Source organism: Typopeltis vanoorti, chromosome 17, assembly GCF_054136105.1.
Source record: "Typopeltis vanoorti isolate ZY-2024b chromosome 17, IOZ_Tvanoo_1.0, whole genome shotgun sequence".
Taxonomy (NCBI): Eukaryota; Metazoa; Arthropoda; class Arachnida; order Uropygi; family Thelyphonidae; genus Typopeltis; species Typopeltis vanoorti.
The window spans coordinates 92,801,464-92,826,890 of NC_143565.1; the positions used below are offsets into that span (position 1 = coordinate 92,801,464).

Sequence of the window (25,427 nt, forward strand, 5' to 3'; positions counted from 1 at the left end):
GTATTACTCAAAAAAAAAAAAAAAAAAAAGAAGTTTACTTTAGGCTAAAGATGCGAGCAACGGGAATTCTGAATCAGTCCTTAACATTCAAAGAACCACTTGAGATAAAAGTAAATATTACTAAGAAACGAACAGGAATAACACAGTTTCATACTGGGGAAGTTATAAACCTATTAACTATTCACCATGAAATTTTAATAAAAGAGCCTCCGTAGCTGAAATGGTAACAACAAATACCCTTAGGAAAGAGATGGGTTGGAAAATCGCCTGTGATGCGAAGAACCTTTATAAAGGCTTTTGGAATGGAAGTGAGCAAGCCGGTCTCATGTGGTGGGGGTGTTTAATTCTGCCAAACAGGAAAATCGACCAGAAGAACAAACACCATTACCAGACACATGCTTAAGCACATCGATGAATGTTGTTAATAACCAGTAGTAAGAATTCGGATTAATAACATGGAATGAGATCATGGTAGGTGTACGTATCTAAAGCCAGATTTTTCTTCGGTTTCTAAGAATATCTAGAATGAACGCTTTCGGCGGAAGTTGGGATTTATGGGAGGTAAAGATGGAAAGTTACACAAAATGTGGCCCGCATTTTGAGGTTGTTTAGATAACCTCAAAATTATATTTGGTTCTAAAACTGGAGAGTCGGTTTTAATCCTGTATTTAAATCCTTTTAGATTTCCTACAGCACTCACAGACTGTCATGGGAATGGTTGGTAATAATAAGCCAAATAGTTCCCGTGATGAAGAAAAAATAATGCTCAAATATAATAAACGGTTCAGAAATACTGTTCCAACCTACAATAACAATACTGACGAAGGAATCGTAAAATGGCTCGGAATGGTCGAACCCCTCCTCTTCTGCTTCATATTACCTTCCTGTTTTGTTTAAGCGAGACCTCAAAAACAAACAATACTAAAATAAAAAAAAAAATCGAACTCTATATTTCGCAGAGACAATCATGAATGACTGAAGTGCGTTGTTATAAAAAACAAAGAACACTCTGGTATCTGATATCCAGAACTGGTAGTGATAGAATCTCACTGTTCAACATTATCTCATCTTGTCTTCGGGTAGACAAGAACCTAATTGTACACTCCTTTTTTGTCACACAATTTTGTTTTCTGTTCGCACTAATAGCGTATCTCACCGTGAGGAGAATTCACCATTCCACGATAAGGCAGTAAAATGATTTCTTTGACTCACCTAGATAATATTATCTACCCGACCTAGTTACGAACAACAAGTTTAGCAAACGCAGATATTTGCTAAGCCTGATTGTGCGCAAAACAATGTAGGAAATGTCCACAAAACACACACATTCAAGTTATACAGGGATGAATCGAATTTCGTTGTTGTTCGAGTACATTCTTATACTCGTATTATTGTTCTTCACTTTTTTTGCTCAGGTGTAGCAGAAACGAGATAGTCATCTATATTTATTTCATGACGTCAAGGACCGATGTGGTCTAGCTAATCCTAGTACACATTTCAAAAGATACGTTTCAATTTTTGTATCGTATTGTGATAATATTATACCACTTAACGAAACAGTAATTTAGTGCTCATGAAACTGAGTAGGTCTTCAATAAGCGGGGAGGTGGTGTCACACCGGACGATGAAATTCATCTTACCCCTAAAGACAAATTACAAACATCCATGCCCATAACGAAATTCGTAAACCGTAGCCTACTGGTTGGACAGCGGATACGCTAATTTGAACCAATTTAAATTTACTTGAAAAAACGAATAAAATAATGCAAATTCGACATTTTAAAGAACCTTGTGGTAATTTCCGTGATCCTAAATATGCAACAGAATGTCCGCTTTGAATTTGACTCTAATCACTGTGAACTTTTTTTTTTTTTTTCCCTGACGATTTTAGTCAACTTTTAACACAGACAAGTAAACATTCCTCCCGGAAGAACCTCGAGTTCTTAAATAGCACAACTCGACCGTAGCCACACTCGAGCATATAAAAATAAACACTGCATAGGATTATGAACATTGCCTCTTATCTAGCGCCCTGTAGGAATGTACGATCTTGGAAAGTGCCTAGTAATTAAAAAAAAAAAAAGTAGAGCTAAGCGAGTGAATGACATGCGCACTTTTTGAGAAATGAAAAGACTAAAAATATTCACTTTTATATTAACAGCATCCCAAAAGCGAGAGAGAGAGAGAAAATCAAAAATAAAATAAGATTACAAGAACTGATAACAAACATTATAAATAATTATGAAACTGACTTAATAATAATTTAACGAACAAGTAGTAAATAAAGAACCATATTTATAAATGTTTTATTCCATTTATTACATTTCAAAAGATACATTTCAATTTTTGTATCGTATTGTGATAATATTATACCACTTAACGAACCAACATAACATTGTCAGAAATCAAATTGATTATATACTGATAAATAAAAGATTCCACAGTAGTATAAAGAGTGCAAAGACTTATCCTGGAGCAGATATCTCATCAGACCGCAATCCCATAGTTGCACGTCTTAGATTAAAATCAGCTAAAAAATCACAAAAGAAGAAAAAGAAAATTGATGTAGAAAAACTGAAAGACCCGAACATAAATAAAAGTGCCAAGACACAGCTTAACCTGCGATTACAACAGATTAACATAGAAGAACATAAAAGTGTGGAATCTCTTTGGAATAGCTTAAAGAATGCCATCGTAACAACAAGTATTGAAGAAGTAGGTTATGTGAATAATATAAAACAATAGGAATGGATGACAGATGAGATTCTTTCTCTTATTGATACAAGAAGAATGTACAAAAACAAAGACCTTGCCAGGTATACAGAAACACATAACATCATCAAGAAAAAAAATAAAAGAAGCCAAGGAAAATTGGATGAAAAATTTATGTACTGAAATTGAACTGCTTCAGAAGAAACATGATAATTTCAATCTGTATAAGAAAATCAACGAAATTTCTGGAAAACTGAAGAAAAAGCAAATAGTGTCTCTAAGAGACGAAAATGGAAAAATAGTTCTAGAAGAAGAGAATAAAGCACAGATTTGGATAAAATATGTAACAGAACTTTTCAATGATACTAGACAGAAGCCTATAAATATAAAAGATAACATTCAAGGACCAGCAATCATGAAATGCGAAATAGAGAATGCTATACGAACAAGTAAAACAGGAAAAGCCAGTGGACTAGATGGTGTGCAAACAGAATTTTTAAAATTAATAGAACCAGATAACATCAAACTTCTTGAAAAACTATTTAATAAAATATATGAAAGTGATGAATTTCCATCAGATTGGCTCACATCTACATTTATCACTGTCCCAAAGAAACCCAAAGCGAATTCCTGTGGTGACTTCCGACTTATTAGTCTAATGAGCCAAACATTAAAAATATTTTTGAAAGTAATTCAGAATCGTATTTATAGAAAAAGTGAAGAAACTCTAAGTGAAACACAATTCGGCTTTCGGAATGGTTTTGGTACTAGAGAGGCCCTTTTCTGTACCCAAATATTGATACAAAAATGCATAGAAAAACAGAAATCTGTCTTTATGTGTTTCATAGATTTTGAAAAAGCATTCGACAAAGTCAGACACACTAACTTAATAGAAGTCCTTCAACAAATAAGGCTAGACGAACAAGACATAAGACTAATAACAAATCTGTATTGGAATCAGTCAGCTACCGTTCAATTAGACAACATTACCACCAGTGATATTAACATCACAAGAGGAGTGAGACAAGGATGTGTGCTCTCACCACTCCTGTTCAACATATATGCAGAGGTAATCTTTAAAAAAGCATTGGAAGAATATTCAGAGGGAATCACAATAAATGGAAAGATTGTTAACAACCTTCGATATGCAGATGACACCGTGCTAATTGCAGATAATGTTATGGATCTCCAAAAACTCATTGACAGAGTATACATAGAAAGCCAAAGAATGGGAATAAATATAAACATCAACAAGATCATCATGATCATCAGCAAACATCCAGCCTCATCAATGAAACTGACACTCAATGGGGAAAATATTGATCAAGTGTCAAGATATAAATATCTTGGTTGCTGGCTTAATGAACGGTGGAATCCAGAAATAGATATAAAGACAAGGATTCAAGTTGCACGGCAGTCCTTCATGAAAATGAGAACACTATTCTGCAATAAAGACCTAAACATGGAAGTCAGATGCCGAATGCTGAAATGCTACGTGTGGTCTATTCTGCTCTATGGAGTTGAAACATGGACATTGAAGGCGACAACCATCAAGAAAATCGAAGCCTTTGAGATGTGGCTATACAGAAGAATGCTAAAGATATCATGGACAGAAAAAATTACCAATGAAGATGTCTTAAAATCCATTGGCAAAGCTAAACATCTTGTACAAATAATCAAGAAACGAAAAACATCATATCTTGGCCACATCATGAGAAACAGCAAATACCAACTTCTACAAACTATTTTGATAGGAAGAATTGGTGGCAAAGGAACTAGAGGAAGAAAAAGAATATCATGGTTTGACAACATCAAGACGTGGACAGGACAGAGCAGTGCACAACTGCTCAGATTAGCACAAGAGCGCAGTTTGTTCGCCAAGATGGTCGCTGACCTTCGATAGAAGATAGCACAATAAGAAGAAGAATTCCATTTAGAAAATACCAAAATATACGCTGAAATATACGACCATTTCTTCATTAAGATATTTCAAGTATATATAATTTATATAAATTTAATCATTATTTAAAATTATCTCGTTTATACATTATAAAATTATTATAATATATTATACAGCAATTTTTAATTTATAGTAAATATAAATTCTTTTACTACAAGTATTGCCTAAATAAAATGGAGGACTGGAATTTATAAAAGTGCAAACCTGTTAATCCAGAATGAACAGTATTAATAACACTAAATTAATATGAACAAATCTTAAAACCTAAATAAAATTTTCTCTGTCGTTTTGTATTATTTCCCATTTTACTAAAACTACAAAGCAGGTACGTGCAAGCTGGTTGAGTTGTTTAGAATTAAATACCAATTAAAATATATTAAAAATAAGTACAAACTTGGGCGTGTGTGTCTCATTTGTCTCAGGAGAACTGCCTGAGATTGACTAACTCAGGACTGGTTAAAAATACCTAAAATGTTTCTTGAATTCTTGAAGGGATTTATGCCAGGTCTTCCCAACCAAACCACACGTGTGCTGCAGTATCGTCTGACTGTGTCATGACGAAGGCGTCCTCGGTTATCATTGCGCATGCCCATTGTTAAATACGTTGTACAACCGTTTTTCTCGAACAAAGTAGAGAATCATCAATCACACTTCTCTAGCAAGACAAAAACTATAGAAGTATGGTTATGCGTGACGTATGCCGAGAAGTAGATACGTCACATATCTCCATTCCATAACAAGACTCGTTGCGTGATATAACAACGAAATTGTTAATTTGGGGAACTGTCAACGGCACTTTTAAAATAATTATTCTAATGCTGTAGAATGAGCCTCAACCAAATTATTGCAGTCAGACGGTATCAAGTTACGGAAGCGTTGCCATCTCGGAATGATTTTTTTTTTTTAAATCGTCCCAAATATTATAAATAAACTAGTGATTTTTTTTGTTATTTTTATCTTACTTTTCACTTCTGAAGGATCCGTATCTATCAGAGCGACTATCTTGAGATAATACTGCAAGAGTAACAGCAACATGAAATTTTGTTTTGTCTTTTTAATCTTTCTGAGTGCCAAAGCTTAAGAGTACGACCGAAAGACTTCTTAAAATCGATAACAAAAAAAAAAAAAAAAAGTCTCTTACATAGACTTTTTTTGAGTCTAGTACTGTTAAAAACATGATTTGTATTCTCAATAAGGTGAATTAATACATGGCCAGGAATCAGTTTAAAATAGTTGACATTTTGAAAGAATATATCACTGTTATTAGTGTACCCAATGGGATTGTGGGAGATGTACTGATCCCTAATTTCACTACATTTGGCAGCTGCCTGTATAATATATATGCATAATGTTCTCAAAATTTAACCTCTTTCTGAACGGACTGGGGCATTTACAATTTTTTTTTTTTTTAATATATCATTCACTTGTACGTATGTGCATACATATATAGCAGAATCAGTTTTGACATGGAACAAAAACTTTAGATACACAAATATCATATTTTTGACATCCTATCTGTAGATGGCGTATATAAACACATAATACAGGAGAAAATATTCCCAGTAGAGTTCAGTGCAGCTTGGTAAAATATTCTTCTTATTATTATTATTAAATGGTACCTCCATGGAGTGCTTGATTCATCGCCGGAGACGTTACAGTTTACACTGCATATATAGTAAGCCCACAGATACGAGACCCTTCGACACTTCTGCGCATGTCAAAAGAAGGAGAATCCATTCCGATTATAGGGTAATCAATCCGTATTGTGGGATGAGCTGTTTATTATTCTACGTCGGAAAATTAACTTTTCTTTTATGATCATTGTAGTTTTTAGAGTGGTATCTATTTTGCTTGTCTAACAGTTGGAAAACTTTACGTATAAAGCACGTGTTGGTGACCAATTCGTACATCGCCTTATTTCTTTCTCCCATTCAATATTGAATTGACACTTCTTGGCAGCCTGCCAACGACAGCTCTCGCTTCTGTAGTGGGACTATACTACACAACTCGCCCCACAATCTTTGTTCTCATTCTTAACCACATGTATTGTCTGTTCTGTTTGCCTGTTATGGAAGGAAAAAATTCTTGCTATCTCCGTATAAGACCGTAAAACTCATCTGCAACTTAAAAGCCAGTAGAAAGATGGTTTGCGTTATGTCGAGATTTGGATCCTGATCTTTTCTGAAGGAAGGCAATGTCGCGTTGTGCTTCGAACTACAGTAAGGAGGTGCTATACGAGTGCTACAAATGAAGCGATCTGAACAGCACACATTTGAAACGGGTTGTTGCCCCCCCCCTCCCCTAAAAATAAATAAAAAATAATATAATAAATTTTTAATATAAAAAATTTAAATTACAAGTCATTAGGAAAAATACACCCACGTCCTCTAAAGAGATTCAACGATGACTTCTAAAGCCGGAATAGGCCGATCTAGGCCTAAATCCTTGGAAAGTGTGATGATGATGATGATGATATAATAAATAAAATAATAATAAATAAAACAAGCTATGCCAAATATAAATTCCCAAGAAAACACTGTGGAGAGTTAATTTTTAATGAGAAAAAGAAAAGAAAAAAAAGAAGAAAAGGCAAAAATGAATTCTCTGATCGTTAGAATACAACCCAAATGAATGACTTTAAAAACAAATATTGGTTTAAAAATAAAAATGATTAAAAAACTGTTTTCAATTATATAGTTTCATGTCTACTTCAGTATATTATTATTATTATTACGCGATACCTCAATGGACTACAAGGACTGAGCACAGGTATACTTGATTGCGTACATAGTACGCAATCCACCATCTTCCATTGGGAAAATTTGAACTTGTTTGATAGTAATTAGTTCTTGATATCTGGTTTTATTTTACTTAATTTCAAACGTACATTTGGCTTCAAAGGGAGACTTGTTCTATATTTTTGTATTTTTTTTTAATACATCATAAAAGAAAATCCTGTTTCACATAAATATATCAAATCAAACAGCATTAAAATTTTTATTCCTCACCAGAAAACGTAATGATTCTAATTTCTGTAGTGACAGAAATTAGAATCAGATAAATAAAAGAAAATGTGGACGTGCATTCAATTATGTGAGCAAGCGCGCAAGACCACATACGTCAATTGACGCAGACTTTTGCTAAATCCTCAAAAATTTACACAGAAATTTACGCAAGCAATGCGTACGGATAGCAACACTACGTTTTCCAGGAAGGAATAGAAAACAACGCGAGATATGACTCGCTCACGATTTTAAGCTTTCCAAGAAATATAGAGCTATCTGCTTGGAGGTTGAATAAACAAAATATTTGAAAATCAACACATTTTAATTTATAAAATTATGAAAATTCATAATTTCATAAATTAAAAAAATTAAACCGTCAATTCATTTCATGATGAATGAACAGAACATTATAAAAAATAAAAAAATTACAATGAATGATATTAAATAGATATTGAATCATATATAACTCCATTACTTATTTTTTCCTGGGTTCTTCAAAAAACGTGGTACTCTAGAACACATTCAATGTATCAGAAGACTAATAGAGGATTCAAAGGACAAGAACTTACCATTGTTGGAAGTTTATTTTCCACTTGGTTAGACTATAATAAATTTAGTTTAATCCTTTATCCAAGTGTAAGCAAACAAAGTTTTGCGCATAAAGTATCTTCAGGACTGAGGCAACCCGTAGTAAAGGTGGACCAAGTTCTCATCACTCCTTGTCTCAGTATCTCCCACCATGCAAAGCACATCTCCTTGCAGATATGTATAATGCTATGCATTAAGGGAAGGTCCACTACCCAGACCGGTTTCGACCTTTATTGAGGTCTCGTCAGTGGGAGCCAGAACCAGAAGTGGTGATACTAAGACAGAAGCAATGGAGAAGTCATATTTACTTATACGAGTTGCCAAAAGGTGTACCACCTTATTATTAAATTACTCTGGATTTAGAGAAAGATGTTGGAAGTTTATTTTTCTACGAGTTGCCTCAGTCCTGAAGATACTTCAGGCACAAACTTTGTTTGCTTACACTTGGATAAAGGATTAAACTAAATTTATTATAAACTTACCATTGCTTTTGAACTTTATTGACTTTACCAAAGCATTTGATTCTGTTGATAGGGAACGACTTTGGGAAACACTCAAACTTTATGGCATTTCACCAAAAATTATCAGGGCAATCAAGGCACCCCCACCAGGGTTATCAAGCAACAGTACTAGTTAATGGAGAAAAAACACAATTCTCATTCAAGATCCATATACACAGATGTACCTTGCAGACCTGAGCTTTGCAGATGATATAATCCTCATTGACTCTAACATCATAGATGCCCCAAATCGCTTTAACAGCCTTAGGAGAACTGCAGAAATAATTGGACTAAAAATAAACTCTCAAAAAAAAGATATTAAAAAAATCAGATAGATGGGCACATCTATATAAATCAAAATGATCACCTTCATGAAGTAGAGGACTTTGTATACCTAGGATCACACATCTCAGATTCCTTAACAGACATTAAGACAAGAAAACAGAAAGCAATCCAGTTCCACAGAAGTCTTAATAAAGTATGGAAGTCGAGCCTCATCTCAAAGGAGACGAAGATTCGTCTTTACAAGTACACCAGCCAGTCTTTTTATACGGCGCCCAGACCTGGAACACCTCAACAAAAACAGCAACCAATATAATAAACAGCTTTGGAACTACTCGTTCAAGAAACATCCTGGACTCCTAGCAAGACCACATTCCCAACTCTACTATATTAGATGAAATCCAACAAGATCCTCTAGTCAGCACTGTTCAAAACAACCAAATAAAATGGCTTGGCCACCAACTCAGACACCCACCCTCTGCACTTTTTGATGCACTGGTCCCTACAGATGGGAAAAGAAAAAGAGGCAGACTCCGAACTCAATACTGGAAATACAACATTCTCCCTGTTTCCTCTCAACTCTTCGCATTAGAGATCCGTCAATTAGCATACGACAGAGAAGTCTGGCTTTTCTTCCTAAGAACCTCCAGGTCCAATCTCAGTGTATACAAATTCATTTGTTTTGATTTGTTTTCCCATTTACAATTGTAAAAAAATTATAAATAAACGATGATGATGATGATAATGTTCTGCATACCATTTGTTCAGGCAGGGGCGGCTAGTATACAGAAAAGTCGCTGCCAGCATTTCGCTCCCTGTAAGATAATGAGTAGGTTACAAAAATGTAAATACAGTCAACTCTCGATAACTCGAATTTTTAATGAAGTCCCAGCCCCTTCAGTGGAGATTCAATGTTAAACTTTCTCGATTACTTGAACCGAACTTCCGATAACTCTAACGTTTCCGAACAAATTTTTAAAATTACATTCGTGTACAAATTGTCACGTAGCTTTTAAACTAATTTCTCCCCTTTTGTATGTCTTCAGGGTTCTCTTTCCATTGTGAAAGTATTAACTGGAAAACTGCTAATCCTTTCACAATGGAAAGAATACATACTCGACTACGAAGGCGATAGTCACGTGGTCAGTGACGGATATGGGGGGGGGGGAGAACAGTGGACAGCGCTCGTTTGCTGTTTTCGCCGCCTCATTATCGGCGGTGCATTGTGTGAACAAGCTGAGCGTCGCAGGCAGTGCAATATCTACATATTATTTTTGCATCTTGATTGATTAATCCTGTGTGTACAATGGCAAAAAGTGTTTCATCAATAAGAGGCAAAAGAAAATTGGTAGTCATGACAACCACATTTACGTGTTTTCAAAGAGAACTGTAGATGAACAACATGGAATCTGGGTTTGTGAAAAACGTTCCACCTGCAAAGGACGTGTTTGGACGGAGGGTTTGGAAGGCGTGGCGGCCAGTGAAAAATTTTAAGTGGGGGTGCTGCATAAAAAAAAAAAAAAAAAAAAAAAAAAAAAAAAAAAAAAATCTTTTTTTCCTAATCAGTAACCAATTTATTAATAAATAAATTTACATATTAAAAATTTACATAAAAAATATTTCACCCTAACGACGAACAAACACTAATAATAAAAGTTTCGTATCTCACAGAAATAACGCGCACAAGCATACAATACATTGCCCAACCGAGCAGTGTCGGAATGACTTGTAACCTGCAATCATAAACGCAAACGAATATCGGCGAGTCTGGCTATATTTGGCCAAACGCGATAATTCTGACACTGCGTTAGATCGCAGTGCGTTTGTTTCGTAATCTAAAGCATTAATAACAATTCCAATTATTAACTATTCAATCACTGTCGAAACATAACCTGTAACCTTTAACATGTTGTGTTGCATTTATATAATGCTGTAAGCATTGTTATTATTTATAAACACAAACAAAATTTAAATTTTTCATTTTTTTCTTGGGGGGGGGGGTGCTGCAGTGTCGCAGTGCTTATGTACGGGCCGCTACTGGTCGTAACTAAACATAACCATGCAGCTCAAGCTTCAAGGTCGGAAGCTTTGCAATTGATTGGTCAAATACGGCAACATGCAACGACCACGAACGAACGGCCATAGCAAATTGTTGCATCAGTAATTGCAAACATGCCAATGTCACGGCCATCACTTCCTAAAAAGGATTCACTTAAACGAACCATTCGTCATGTTCGATGCAACAATGGTACTCCTGTTAGTAATTCCACAAAATTATCAAGAAATTATTATCGATGGCAATGTACAACAGTTTTTGATTTATGATTCTCAGGACGAACTGCTCCCGGGTCGCATGCTTATTTTTTTTTTCCACTAGTAACAATCTTCAGTTATTAGCGCGTAGCCAGGAATGGTTTTCTGATGCAACTTTTAGCACAGTACCCATGCATTTCCAGCAGCTTTATACAATTCATGTGGTTCAATTCAATGCAGTTATTCCAGTGGTCTACGCGCTTCTGCCAAACACGTCAAGTTGCTTCAAGAAGTTAAAAATCTACAAACGGGTCTCCAACCCCAGCAACTTATGACAGATTTCGAACAAAGTGCCATGCAAGCCTTCCAACAAGAATTTGTAAATATCGGTTGTTTTTTTTCATCTTTCCCCAAGCGTTTGGCGAAAGGTACAGAATGAAGGTTTAAAAGCCCGATACGAACAAGACCATGAATTTGCTCGTTGGATTCGAATGATTCCGGCATTGATATTTATTCCTCCTGCTAACGTTATTCAAGCATTTGAAGATTTAGTTGAAGCTGATGACTTTCCCCATTGAAGCTATGGTGCAAATTAATTACAAGATACATATATTGGAAGAAGACAACGGAGAGGCCGGCAATTACCCATTTTTGCCATCGAATTGTGGAATGTTTACACACGAACACTGAATGATCAAAAACGTACCAACAACGGCGTGGAGGGGTGGCACATGGGATTTCAGGAAACTTGTGCTACTTTATTCCCAAATATTTACCGATTCATTGATATTTAAAGAAACAAGGGCTGCACAATTTTGAAATTACACAAATAATTGCCGGTAATTCAGGCAATCAAAGAAACAAGAAGTATGCTTTTTCTGCTAGAATCAAAACAATAGTCCAAGATTTTCAAAATCGTAATGTAATTGATTACCTTAGAGGCATTGCATACAGCTTCGAGTTTTAAACAATAATAACGTGCATTTATTCTATTAAAATAAAATTAATTAGAATTATTAAAAAATTAGGTATATTATTTACAGTTTTGTAGCTTATTCATTATCTCCAGGGGGCGAAATGTGCTGGGAGCGACTTTTCCGGATCCCGTTGACCACAGTCTCGTATTGCTACGCGCGCAAGCATATGCACAAGCATTTTCACACACGCATGCGTATGTGAAAATGGTACCAGCTCATTTATGCCATTTGTTGACATCCTTCGTTACTAGCATTTCTGGGCAATTCGTTGGTATGCAACAGCATAATACAGTAATTTATTTTTCATAGGCAGGGGCAGTTCCACGCATGAGCAAAGAACTGTGAAACTGAATTAATGAAGTCGATATATAAAACCTGAAGCAAAGCAGCACGTAAGAACATGTCACACGGAACAGGATGCAGGGAAACGGGACTGATATGTTTGTCAGCGGAACAAAAAAAGTATAGACAATTTCATGAAAAAAAAAATTACCGGATAGTAAGACAAAAAAAAGTTGTTGTTTATTATAACTACATCAAAAATTCGCCGTTTTTTGAGTGCATAATATTTTTACGCTTTTTATAACGATTTAAGTAATAATTTATCTTAAAATTTAATATCCTCGTGTTATTCATGAGTGAACTCAAAACCTAAAATTTATGCGTAATCATATTTTTCTCGACACACAGGTCAGATGTCTTTCTTCAAATGATACAGCCGTCATTTCAAAGACATGATTCTGTTACGTTTATCAATACATTCTTTCATACAGCTTCCTCATAGAGGGCGCAGCTGGTGCTTAATTGCGATGATCATAACAATAACATTCATCAAAGCAAGTTTATGTTGATCTTTCTCTTCCCTCCCCCCCCGCTTCTTATGCAATTTGTCGCATGCGAATTTCGAGGTCCTCAAAAAGAACTAACCATTCTTCTAACAAAATATCACAAGCAGGCAATTTATTTTTAAGAATATTTCCATTTTCTAATACAATGCTCCACCACAGTCGATATTTCATAAGATCTACAGAATATAGTGGCTAAGAAGTGTAGAACAAATTCCCAGATCGTGTAAGGCATCTATGGAAAATGTGAAAGTCCTGTGTCGACATGAACAGGAGGCGCAGGAGGACAAGGCATTCCAAAATTTTGACAAAGTTGTCTCTATTCTTTTGGCGTATCATCATTATGGAACAGCATGTATAAACAGACATCAAAACATAGCTCTAGAACGGAGAAGTCTTTTTCTTATGATGCATTATATACAGAATGTTGAATTTTTTTTTTTTTTACCTTGGTGCTATTACACATTAAAGATACCAAGAAATTTTATACGCTTGGTTTTAATCTTTTATCCAAGGAAGCGAAACAATGTTTTGCGCATGAAATATTCACGTCTGAGCTACTTGTATATAGAGGCTAATGACTACACACCACTTGCCTTAGTATGTATCCCATAATGCAAAGCACACATTATGCATAGCATTAGACACGAACGTGTGTAATACTATGCATAATAGCAAGGGCCACTACTGTACTCAGATCGGTTTCGACCTTTATTGAGGTCTCTTCGGTGGGAGTCAGACCCGGGAGAGATACCAAGGTCCAAGTAATGCAGAAGCCATATATATAAGTAGACAAAAGGTGCTTGACCTTCTTAATAAAAATCTCTGGATGAGAGAAAGATGTTGAAAGTACCAAGGTAAAAGAAAACTTTCAACATCATTCTCTCATCCAGAGATTTTGCCTAGACTTGCACTACTTGCAGGCGCAAACTCAGGGTAGCCCCTGAGTTTCAAAACGTTTCAAATAACTTGAAAAAAAAACGTGACACAAATACGTTACCAAAAAAGGCTTATCATTTTATATTATAGAATATATATATATATATATACTATACCCAAGGTAAAAAACTTTCTATATCTATCTCTCATCCTGAAATTTTTATTTATTTAATAAGGTCAAAGCACCTTATGGTAACTTGTTTTGGTAAAATACTTATATAAGCTCTGTATTACTTAACCTTGGTATTTCCAAGCCTGGCTCCCACTGATAAGACCTCAATAAAGGTCGAAACCGGTCTGGGTAGTGGCCCCTTGCCTTTAATGCATAGCATCATACATCTCCTCAAGGAGATGTGCTTTGCATTAAGGGTAAATATTAAGAATAGTGATCAGCGCTTATTCCACCTTTACCACGAGTTACTTGCACTACTTTGCGGGTCACTCAGACTTGCACTACTTGCAGGAGCAAACTTGACTTACTTGTCTGTTTGCTTACTTGGGAAATGGATTCAAACCAGGTTTAAAATAGCTTGGTATCTTGAACATAAATAAGTATTGCTTGAAACCGACTTTTTGAAGCAATACTTAAATTGCTGCAACCATCAATGACTATCGAAACAATTTTCGAAATTTAGTATGCATTATCAAATAAATATAGTTGCCATTTATTTTGTGAAGAACAGTTATATGAAACAACAAAAATTTAGTTGAGATTATGGCTGAGAGAAGTTCGTAGGCAACTTTGAAATACGACTTTTGTAACTCGGGTACTTGAAAATTTTAATCAGCGCATATTGCAAGCTTCGTGACGAACAAGTTTATATTGCGTTGAATTATAATTGCGAAGTATACATAAATTCACGTCTCACAAAGCCATGTCAATATCTCACTTTATCTGAATGCAAAAATTAGGGTAAGAAGCGTACTAAATTATGCTTCAACAGGAACGTGACATGTTAAGTGTTACATACACAACAAATAAATTACCGGTTGCCCATCAGAAAGTACCGTGATTAAGGTTTGTATCTACGTCACATGACAAGTCGAAGAGCCTGTAGATTGAATGCGTTTCATGATAAAATGTGTCAAGTACATGTGTAGTTCAAGTGTAGTCATTTGTCAACTACAAAGTAGTTAACGCTTTTCCTCTCGCTTACCACCTGGCAATTTATGGATAGTATAATAGCAGGTATTCGTACTACACAACTATAAATGGAATCATTACGATTGTAAATGCTTCAATATGAGAAATAAACGAACAAATTAAAAGAAGATTCATTATATTATCAAATAATTATTCCTGAAATTAATGAGGGAAAAAAATGGAATTTTGTTATTTATTTTTATTTTGAAACATTTCGGAAAGTTGGCTTTATCAGTGAACTTATAGCTAACTTTATGTAGTTGAAATAATTTCGTCTGCTACGCTAGTATATTTCTTCTTGACAAAGTTCAAATAGAAGCAGCAGCAGTCCACTCAGTATTTAAAATGTATAACTTTTACAGAAGATATTAGATTCGAACACATTTTTATAATAAAGACACTCTAGTTCAAACTTATGAACTAGAGTGTCTTCTTTTCACCATGCGTGCTGGGCTTTCCTTACTAATGACCGCCTTATTGTTATTATTTTTTAAATAAACATATTCATTTAAAATAAAATAAGAAAAAAAAATTTCGAGTGGATTCATGAAGAATTTACTGTTTCATTTCCTATTACAACGTTAATTAATAAACAATAAAATAATTTAAACAGACCACAAAAGATGGATGTGAGATACTGGCGAAGCGAAACATTCATGGGCCCAAACTGCCATCGTTTGTGTAGTTTAATTTAACTTACCGTATTTGTTTTTAATCGTCAAGTTTTTGTTCTTCTGAGAATCTGTTGCATCAGTTTACTATATTCTTCTCAAAGAAAATAGCCATATTGAAATCAAAATTACTGACTGATGTTAGCTCAAGAAACAGCAATTTTTGGAACTAACACTTGCTCCTAACAAATCAAGATAAAAATTAAAATAATTGTATATGAATAACTGTGAAAATACGATAAAAAAGCGAAGCAACTTTAGCTTCACGTTTTGCCATATGAGTATTTTTGTGCAAAAATGGTTACTTAGAAGACAACAATACGCGCTGCTGTAGATTTATTAAGTTCCAAATTCAAGTTCAATGAAACACAGAATCCACTTAAAACAGAAAATAAAGAAACGTGCAAATATTGCTGATTAAAAGGCAACATATGATACATATCTTTTTAAAGTTCCGAATCTGTTTAATATTTAAAATACTAAGTCTCCGAAATATTAAATAAGCCGAATCAATGACAAAAAAAAAAAAAAAAAATCCTTCCATAGCCAAACGCCTTTAGAGTTTTATATCGCCAACTTCTTAAATTTAGACATTTTTTAAAAGGAATTTTATCTCAAAATCTTCTGAAACATCCAAGTCGAAAAACACTTAACGTATAAATACTGAACTTCATCTTTTTACTGTAAGATTTCCAACTGAAGGATGGGTTAAGCTATAATTGATGTTTAATTCATTGACACGCAGACTACCGTTGCTTAGGTGAATATTTTCCGACTTCTTGACAGGTTAAAAAGGTCTTAACGTGAACTATTTTAAAGCCACACGTGCCTATTAAAATGCCACAATCCAGTTCTTTAACCTCGCAAATACATTTTGCACTCCACCACCCAACTCCCCATGGAGTTTATATTTGCAGAAGTTTTTGTATTGTAACTACCTACGGTCGTCGTCGAGCACAGCCAGCCAAGATGGCAACAGTAGGGGTGCGGCCGAGAAAAAAAGGAGTCTAAAAACAGTGTTCGACGTCGGTATGCAAGAATGTAGGTGGCATAAAAAAACTGACTGCCTCTGTTCCAAGAGAGAGATGACGAAAAACTTGGCACGCACAACAACTATTCCAACCCTATACGGAGCTTAATTTAACAAATAAAAAAGTACTGGGTCGGTTAATTTTTTTTTTTTTTTTTCCTTTCAAATCTAAAATCACATTTTGAAGTTTATTTGGGGTTCCGGAAACTTCACGAATAGAATACCATTTAAAAAGTATTAAAAGGTACTCACACACAGAATTTTTTTGGCGTCCTTTCCTTGTTCTTTTTAAGAAATAGTTTCCGAGTCGTTGGGTGGCCTCGTATATTGAACCTTGATCCTGTGAGGTTTAAACAAACACGAAACTCGAGATGGTATTGTGCAACATTCTGAGACAATGAATACAGTACTGTACTTGTTTTACTGCCCTCTAATTTTGGCATTGTTTCGTTCAATTTTCGGGATACAGGTTGAACGTCGTTAATCAGGCAAACTCGCGATAATATGAAGAAGAATTTCCATATTACAGGATGTGTCTGAACTTAACGTACTTTTTCGTAAAATAAAGTGCGTACTTGGAATACAGCTATACCCGATTTATTTGAATTCTTACGCACGAGCATAAACAAATATATAACGTATTCTGCAAATTTACTTAATTTCGATTATACACAGATTACTTAATAATTTAAGTAATCTGTGTATAATCGAATGGATTTAAGAATGGATTCGCCTTCTTAATAATAAGAAGGCGAATCCATTCCGATAATAAGATAATCAATGGGTTTCGTGGGATGAGTGTTTATTATTATACGTCGGAAAATTAGTTTTTCTTTTATGAAAATTCTAGTTTTTTTTTTTTTTTTTTTTTACAGGTAACTATTTTCCTTGTACAACAGCTGGAAAAATTTACGTATAAAGCACGTGATTTTGCGTGTTGGTAATGAATTCGTACATTGTCTTACTCCTTTCTTCCCTTCCAACATGAATTGACTCTTCTTCTTGGCACATTGCCAGCCGAGGGTCTCGCATCTATGGTCGGACAGTATAGTTCAATATTTTCTTTTACTACTTTCTGCATATATATTTTAAACGAATCCTGATCGTATTCAGCAATGTTTTGATTTCTTTAAACAATTTTTATTTACGATTTTGTGTTTCAAATACAAGTATTATTTTTTAAGGAGATGCTTTAATTTTGACATTGTTCTCTAAATATTTTGACACTGTTCTTTAAATATCCTTATTCTGTTACAAAATGTCACATTTCCCACAACTGCTTCGGCCCAATCCTCCCATGAGTGTGGCATCATTAGGTAATTTTCTTCTTTATTTTAGTTTTTGTTATCAAAATAATATCATCACAAAAATAATGATTAAGATCTTCCACTGATGTTAATTCCATAGTTTTCCCATGATACATGCCTAAAGCGTAACATAAGTGAAATAAATTTATGACAAACTCAGATCAAATTAACTACAATCAGGAGACAATGCTACTATAATCGTGGATAACTATTTACCGTGGACAATCAATTAGCTTTAAGAAAAAAACAAGATAAAAAAAATAAATACTCAGAAGAACCAGAGTAGGAAATAAAGCGTTCTAGCTATATAACGATTATTTGTTAGGAGAGTTACCTATATGTTTAAAAATAAATCTTTCAAATGTGAATTATTCCACTATTTATCTATGGAGTGAGACATGAGCAACGCCTAAAAATAGGAAAGACAGGCTGAGAATGGTCCAAAAGAGCTTTGGAAAGAAGAATGACATATAATAATAAGGGATAGAATTAGAAATAATAGAATTAGAGAGAGATAACTGAAGGACATACAGTGAAATATTATAAAGCACGTGGAAATGGGCTAGTCATATTAACAGATAAAAGATGGACAAAATTAAGAACTGATATCAAGAGAAGAAAAGTAGCTAAAGAACACAAGGGAATATAATCTAAAAGGTTTGGCATCAGAGACAAAGACGGAATAAATTTGAAAGGCGAAAAGTAACAAGGTAACAGATGTTGAAGTGAAAATTTGTTAGCAGGGTAAGAATCAGAAATAAACATTACACATCAGTGACATCACTAACACTTGTACAGCAGACGATTTTTAAACTGATACGGCCTATAAACTAATATTTTTATTTACTTTGTAAGCAGTATCGAGACCACTGTTCTAGATCGAGGAAGATTATATGAGAGCTCTGATGGCAGCAAGGCCAATAAAACCTTGCCGCATTTAGAGAGTGACTCATAGATAGGTGAATATTTATGTGATATCCAATATTGTCAACAAGGGAATCATAAAGTACACCATAATCGATAAGGACAAAGATGCTTGCTGAGTGAGACTGCAACACCTCCAACTAGCAGTAGAAATGCCAGCGGCATCGTTATCTTAATGTTGCTGGACAGTCACAGTCGGTGCTCCTAGTACCACCAGCTGCTTCCTGATCCTCAGACTACTTCAGTTGCAGATCTCGCGGGAAACATCCCCCCACCCCCATCTTACGTTTCTGCAATACAGCAGTCGAGTAGAACTAAGCCAGTACTAAATTTTGTCAGAGATAGTTTGGTTTGAGGGTTGTCCATTAATAATGTCCATAATGCCCAACAGACCTAAAATATAGTTGAAAATTCAAGAAAATTCTTTTCTTGCTTCAAAAAAAGGATGAGATCGGATGTCCTATGAAACTGATTTTATACTTCCCTTATTTGTTGATAGCGGTGGTCGTTTGATACCTCCCTTCTTCCTCCCCACACATAAATGCATGGAACCCACGCCAAGGTCTATCCATGTAAGACAAACACTAACCAACGTGCTTGATGTTTCTTTTTACTTCTGTTATATTCCGAGGAACCAACTTTCATGACTGCTCTACTAGTAAAATGATCGTGCGTGTCTTGCGAGTTACACCAGTAATTTAATTAGTCCAATTAACCAATCTACTACAATCAGATGTAGGCACTGCCAACAAACCGTCGTTAAAACACTATTTTTTCCCCTCATCCCACAAAACATAACTAGGCTAGAACAACACACAATAAAATTGGCCTTACAGCCTAGGTTGCTTTAGCAATACTTCCGACCAACTCGGGTGCAAAAAAGACAGTCTTCAAACTTATAACACGTACGGAATTCTATTTGGTACGGCTCACTTTAGTGATTATTTTTAGTTTAATTAACAGTTTCAGAACTGTAATATTTAATTTAAAAATGATAACAATAATATCAAAAAAATAAGGATTATAATTATCTTAAAAGATCATATTGAGTTAAACTGATTATGGTCAACGCGATTTGCCAAGGCTTAGTACTGGGAAGTACTAAGCCTTGGCAAATATATAAAACATCTTATAGCAATATGTTTTATTTTTTTTTTAATTAAGATTTTTATTTTATTTTTTCAATAATAAACTTTAAACTGATTATAAAAATGCTTTGAAAAATATAATGTTTAGGATTCTTTTACGATTTTTTTTTTTAAAGACGCAAACTTTTCTAAAATTGTCACCTTTAGTTGGATAAAAATAATGATCATATTTTTCTATGAAACTAAAAGCTATTTTGGTGATGGAGCATCCCCATCTTATCATTACAACCAGGCTAAAGAGATCTTAAATTCAATGAAATTTATTTTTTATTAAGAAAGTATTATTCATTTGACATACCTGTGTGCATTATTTGAAGGTAAAGATGCGTCCAGGACTTATCGAAGTGAAAACGGGATATAGTTAAAAGCCGAATAGGATGAAACAATAACAAATAGCCCACTAAAGTGGGCTATCTGTTGTTATATACTGACTTGCTGTATATAACACAGCAAGCCAGTAACATTAATAAATTACTGCATGAATATGGCTTAAAAACAACCTACTGAGATTAGTTAAAAAACAAAGAATGCATATTATTCCGTAAAAATAAAGTAATATAATACTTCTAACAAATTTATATAACGAATTTAAACTTAATCAAAATACACTTAGCAGTAAAATACTTGACAATTATTTATGGCTAATTTATACCTCAATCAACCGTTTTAAAAAATATGAACTATATTACTAAACACACATAGTCATCCATTCCACATGTGTGTACTTAGCTTAAGCAAACATAGGAGTCTCCACTGTATACTTACATTCAGTTTCCACACACCACTTTCAACACCCTATTCCCGTTTCCTCCTCTCCTCCGCTTAACATATCTGATCATTCCCCCCCCCCTCCCGTCTAAACACACACACTTCTTTGCCCTCGCTTCTTTCGTGGTTGTAAGTGAGCAACCGTGCAAACATGGGGAGCATTTATTAAGGGAACCGTCAGCAACTGCGATTGTAGTAGAGCAATCGAAGAAGGCTACAGAACGGTAGCAATAAAGAGGGCAACAAGAGGTTGAGGTTCTCTTGTTGAAAACTTTATGAATTATGTTCGCAAGGCACCGTACGTTTAATCAAACACAATAGCTTCCTCTGATGCCTTATCAAGCGGTAGGAATCTGAGACTGGTTTTAATTGTAGCCAAGTTCATCGTCTCTGTCAACGACCATTCAAAATAATGAAGACATAATTGGAGGGAAAGACCAACAGCGACTAATCTCTTAATAATCTTTTCCTTTGCCTTACCAATACACATTCCCTAACACACAATAACTCTAATCGGAACAAAGGAAGCTAATGTTGGGCTTTCCCAACATACCAATAAAGGGTTTTTCATTATGATCAGGAATCGATGTCTTGGATATTTCCTGCTTCTTCGGTTTTAATCAGGAGAGGTTTGAAGTCAAATCTCATATAATCTCATTCCCAATATATATATATATATTGGGAATGAGAATATATATATATATTCCCAATATATATATATATATATATATATGAGATGGTACCAGATGATTTTAGAAAGATTAGACGCACACAAAAAAGTGTTTTTTATGCCAATCCAAACACGATTAAACGCTGAGACAAGTACAGCGTGGTTATTAATTACATGTATTCTCCTAGAGGAAAACTATCACGTACAATTTACCTTTAATGAAAAGGCAAAAGCTCCTAAAAGGTTCCTCGTATGATGAATGACGTACAAAAATTCAGTCCTCAAAATAAGGTATTTCATAATATATATATATACAGGATAATTCCATACCCTTGAAACTAATAAAGAGGTCCCAATAAACATGAGTCCCGAAATCTCGCATTACCGAGATGATACAACTGCTGTAATTGCAGGAACAAACTCCGACAACATGCAATGCAGATAGAAAAGCAAAATTTCAAGAGATAAGCATACATCTCTGGTAACTGACAAAGAAAACATTGACCTTTGTCAGTGCTTATTTTGACAGTCATCAATGATGAAAATGATCGCCGTTACAAGCCACACAACGGTTGAGACATCTCACATTGATCGCCTCACACACTCGCATATTCCTAGCTGGATTCAGATTGTAGCGCATGTATCTTCAACACGTTCCTCCAGTTCATCAACATTTCCCCACTGAGGCAGAGTGCACCAATGAGTTTAGATAAATCGTAGGAACGTGTTGAACATATATGTAATCCCATCAGACTTTAGGTCAGGTGATCAAAGAGCCTATGAAGACCAATCTATCTTCCAGAACACATTTGATCAAGATACCCTCAGACCTCACGACTGAAGCATGGTGGAGCTTTGTCATGCATGAACCGCATGTTTTCCTCGAAGGGAACGTTATCAAGCACACCATGGAAGATGTTTTCTATGAAGTTTGAAAGAGGTCATGCGACAAAGATCTTGTTTGACAAAATATACAGTCCTATTAATCTCTCTCTCTCTCCAAAGATTCTACTCATACGTTGATGGAAAAACTGCTGCAGATGTCTTGATTCAAGAACTGCATGGAAGGTTAATTGGTCCATATCTTGAATGAACATGGTCTCGTCTGTGGAAAGCACACAAGAGAAAAATCTTTGGTCCCGTATATACACTGTTGTAGAAATCACTGGCAAAATACCAACCAACTATGATGATTGTCTTAAAAGTGCTTGAACACGCTAGAAATGGTCAGTGTAAGCCGAATTGCATGTAGGAGAACCTCCATACAATGTCGTGATTATGGAAGGATATTTTTAATACATGTAAATGGTATGAAGGACAGAACCAGAAGAAACAGTTTAATTACTGAGCGATCACTATGTAAGAATTATATATCACCTAGGTGGAGATAATGCAGTGATTAATGTGACAGAATGTGAGAACTGAGTAGATGAACTAGAGATCCTTAGCATATTATCAAACCTCTGTGCAAATATAACCATGGAATTAGATAGGATATCTCTCCTGTGTTCCAAGAGTGTGGGAGAGGATTTAGCAGTGCCTTTAACCCAGGCTGTTTAAGTTAAATTTCAGCACTGGCAGAGTTCAAAGAGAATGGAAAGAGTATAAGATAGGTCCATTATATAAGGGTGACACCAAAACAAGAGAGACCAATTAAATACCTGCGAGAGTCTATAATTTACTACAAATTGGTTACAGTTTTGGAAAAGTTGGTGAATGCTAGAAACCAGGAATATGATATTCTATGGGAGGCAGCACAACTTTGTGAAGGGGTATGTCTTGCATTAGCAATTCACTCCCCTTCCTGTAACAACGTAACTAGTAACAGTTGAGTTCGATAAAGAAAATAGTGCATGATGATATTACTGTTGGTTTTGGCAAAGACATTTAACAGGATACAGTGCGGTAACCTGAAAAAATTGCACATTAATCTGCAACTTTTAATACTCTCAATCCTGCTGCCACGTTATTCTCTGAAGGTGAGCCTAGACTTTTCACAAGTTATGCATCTAGTGAACCATCTTCAGAACGCTTTGTTGCAACAAATTCTTCAATTCCTGAAATTGAAGAATTTGTTGTTGTTGAGCCTCCTCTGCTTCCTTCGATGAATCGCCGAGTTAATAAAGTAGAAGCTTTGAAGATTATTCTTGCTCCGCGTTTCCGTAATTTTATTATAATTTGTGCATTGCATTGAGCCTCCGTAGCTCAGTCAGTCTGGTCTCTTTCGACTAAAGGTGAGTTAGTCAGTCTCTGGAAGGTAGGGGTTTCTTCACCCGGAAACTCGGATTTTTCGTGCCCCCAGAACCAGCAAACCAGTCGCGTGAACAAACGCGATCACTTCGGAACTTGAATCTTAGAACTAGTCCACTGCAGCTAAACTTAAGTAAATTTGTTACTAAGTCTACAGTAAATACTAATTAATATGCATATTTAAATTTTTTAGAGAGTTACAATTAAAATTATAATCAAAATTATTTACAAACAGATATAGCTGCAAAATTTCTCAATAAAAATCACTTAAACATAAACACAAAGTTTACTAATAATTTCACTGAGAACATCACACTTATTCTCAGTGAAATATCAGTGACTGAATGTCAATGTGACACATTGCATTTCTTTGTTGCCACTATTTTATCAAAGTTTGGTGTCGTGTTTGAAATGGCCGTTCTTAATATGGCCTTTAAATTGATATCACTTAAAGACGAACGCTGTTTGGTTTTGTTCAAGTTCATGACCGAAAATGTTTGTTCACAAGTATATGTGCTCCCAAGCATACAAAGTATGCTTGGGAGCACATATACTTGTTTAAAGGTTTGTTGGCAGTATCCAACAAACTTTTAAACTTATCCTGATCTCGAATAGAATAAAACTCGTAAAGTGCTCTCCCTATGCTTGACCGGATAATTTTCAGAACACTGGAGATCAATAACTTCCATCCGGAGTTCGACAGGTAGATTTCCTGCTAAAAATTTAATTCGACGCTAGGAAAAAAAATCGTCTAATTTCATATCCCCCCGTATGATTAAAGAATTTCAATCAGGCAGTCGGACCAAAATAAATGGCACTGCGAGCGGCATGTTGCCCTCGGGCCGTTTGTTGTACAGGCCTGATCTACACAGTGCTACAGAAAATGGTTGACGAGCGCGCGCGCACACACACACGAACAGAATGCCTTCATTTGTTTTATTAATATAATTAACTTCAATTTTTAATTTATATTACAATTCCGAAAATATATATGGTTTCGTTTTTGTTAATTAACATTCTCAGTATTTTTTTGTAATGATTTTCTCCCATTTACACCCCCCCTTTTCCGAATCTGCTATTCAATTTAGAATATTTTATCGATAGGCAATAATTCAGCGACTTGAGAAATTGTATCAATTATTATTATTATGTGACACCTCCAGAGAGTCCAAAGACTCATCGAGGGAGAGTGTGCCAACAGCATCGAACGATTGATCCCCTTCCATGATCTTTTTTTTTTTTACCTAATTCCATATAAATGTTCATTACATTTACAGCATTTATTAAGTACTGTTACGTTTATTGTTTGGTTTTAATTCATCTTCTTTAGAACTGATATTTAATTTTAAAAATTGTATAAAATTCATAAACTGTTCCGGTAAGAAAATTGCATAACGCTGCACTTTTCATTCTACAACTGGATATTAGTTCTATAAACGAATACTAGATGGCGC

At 35.0% G+C, this 25,427-nt stretch overlaps 1 protein-coding gene across 1 annotated transcript in view; it reads right to left on the bottom strand.

Annotated features, from left to right (window-relative positions):
* LOC150097640 (serine/threonine-protein phosphatase 4 regulatory subunit 4-like) overlaps positions 1–25,427 on the bottom strand; it is a 296,902-nt gene that overhangs the window by 204,845 nt on the left and 66,630 nt on the right. The gene's annotated exons all lie outside the window — the stretch shown is intronic.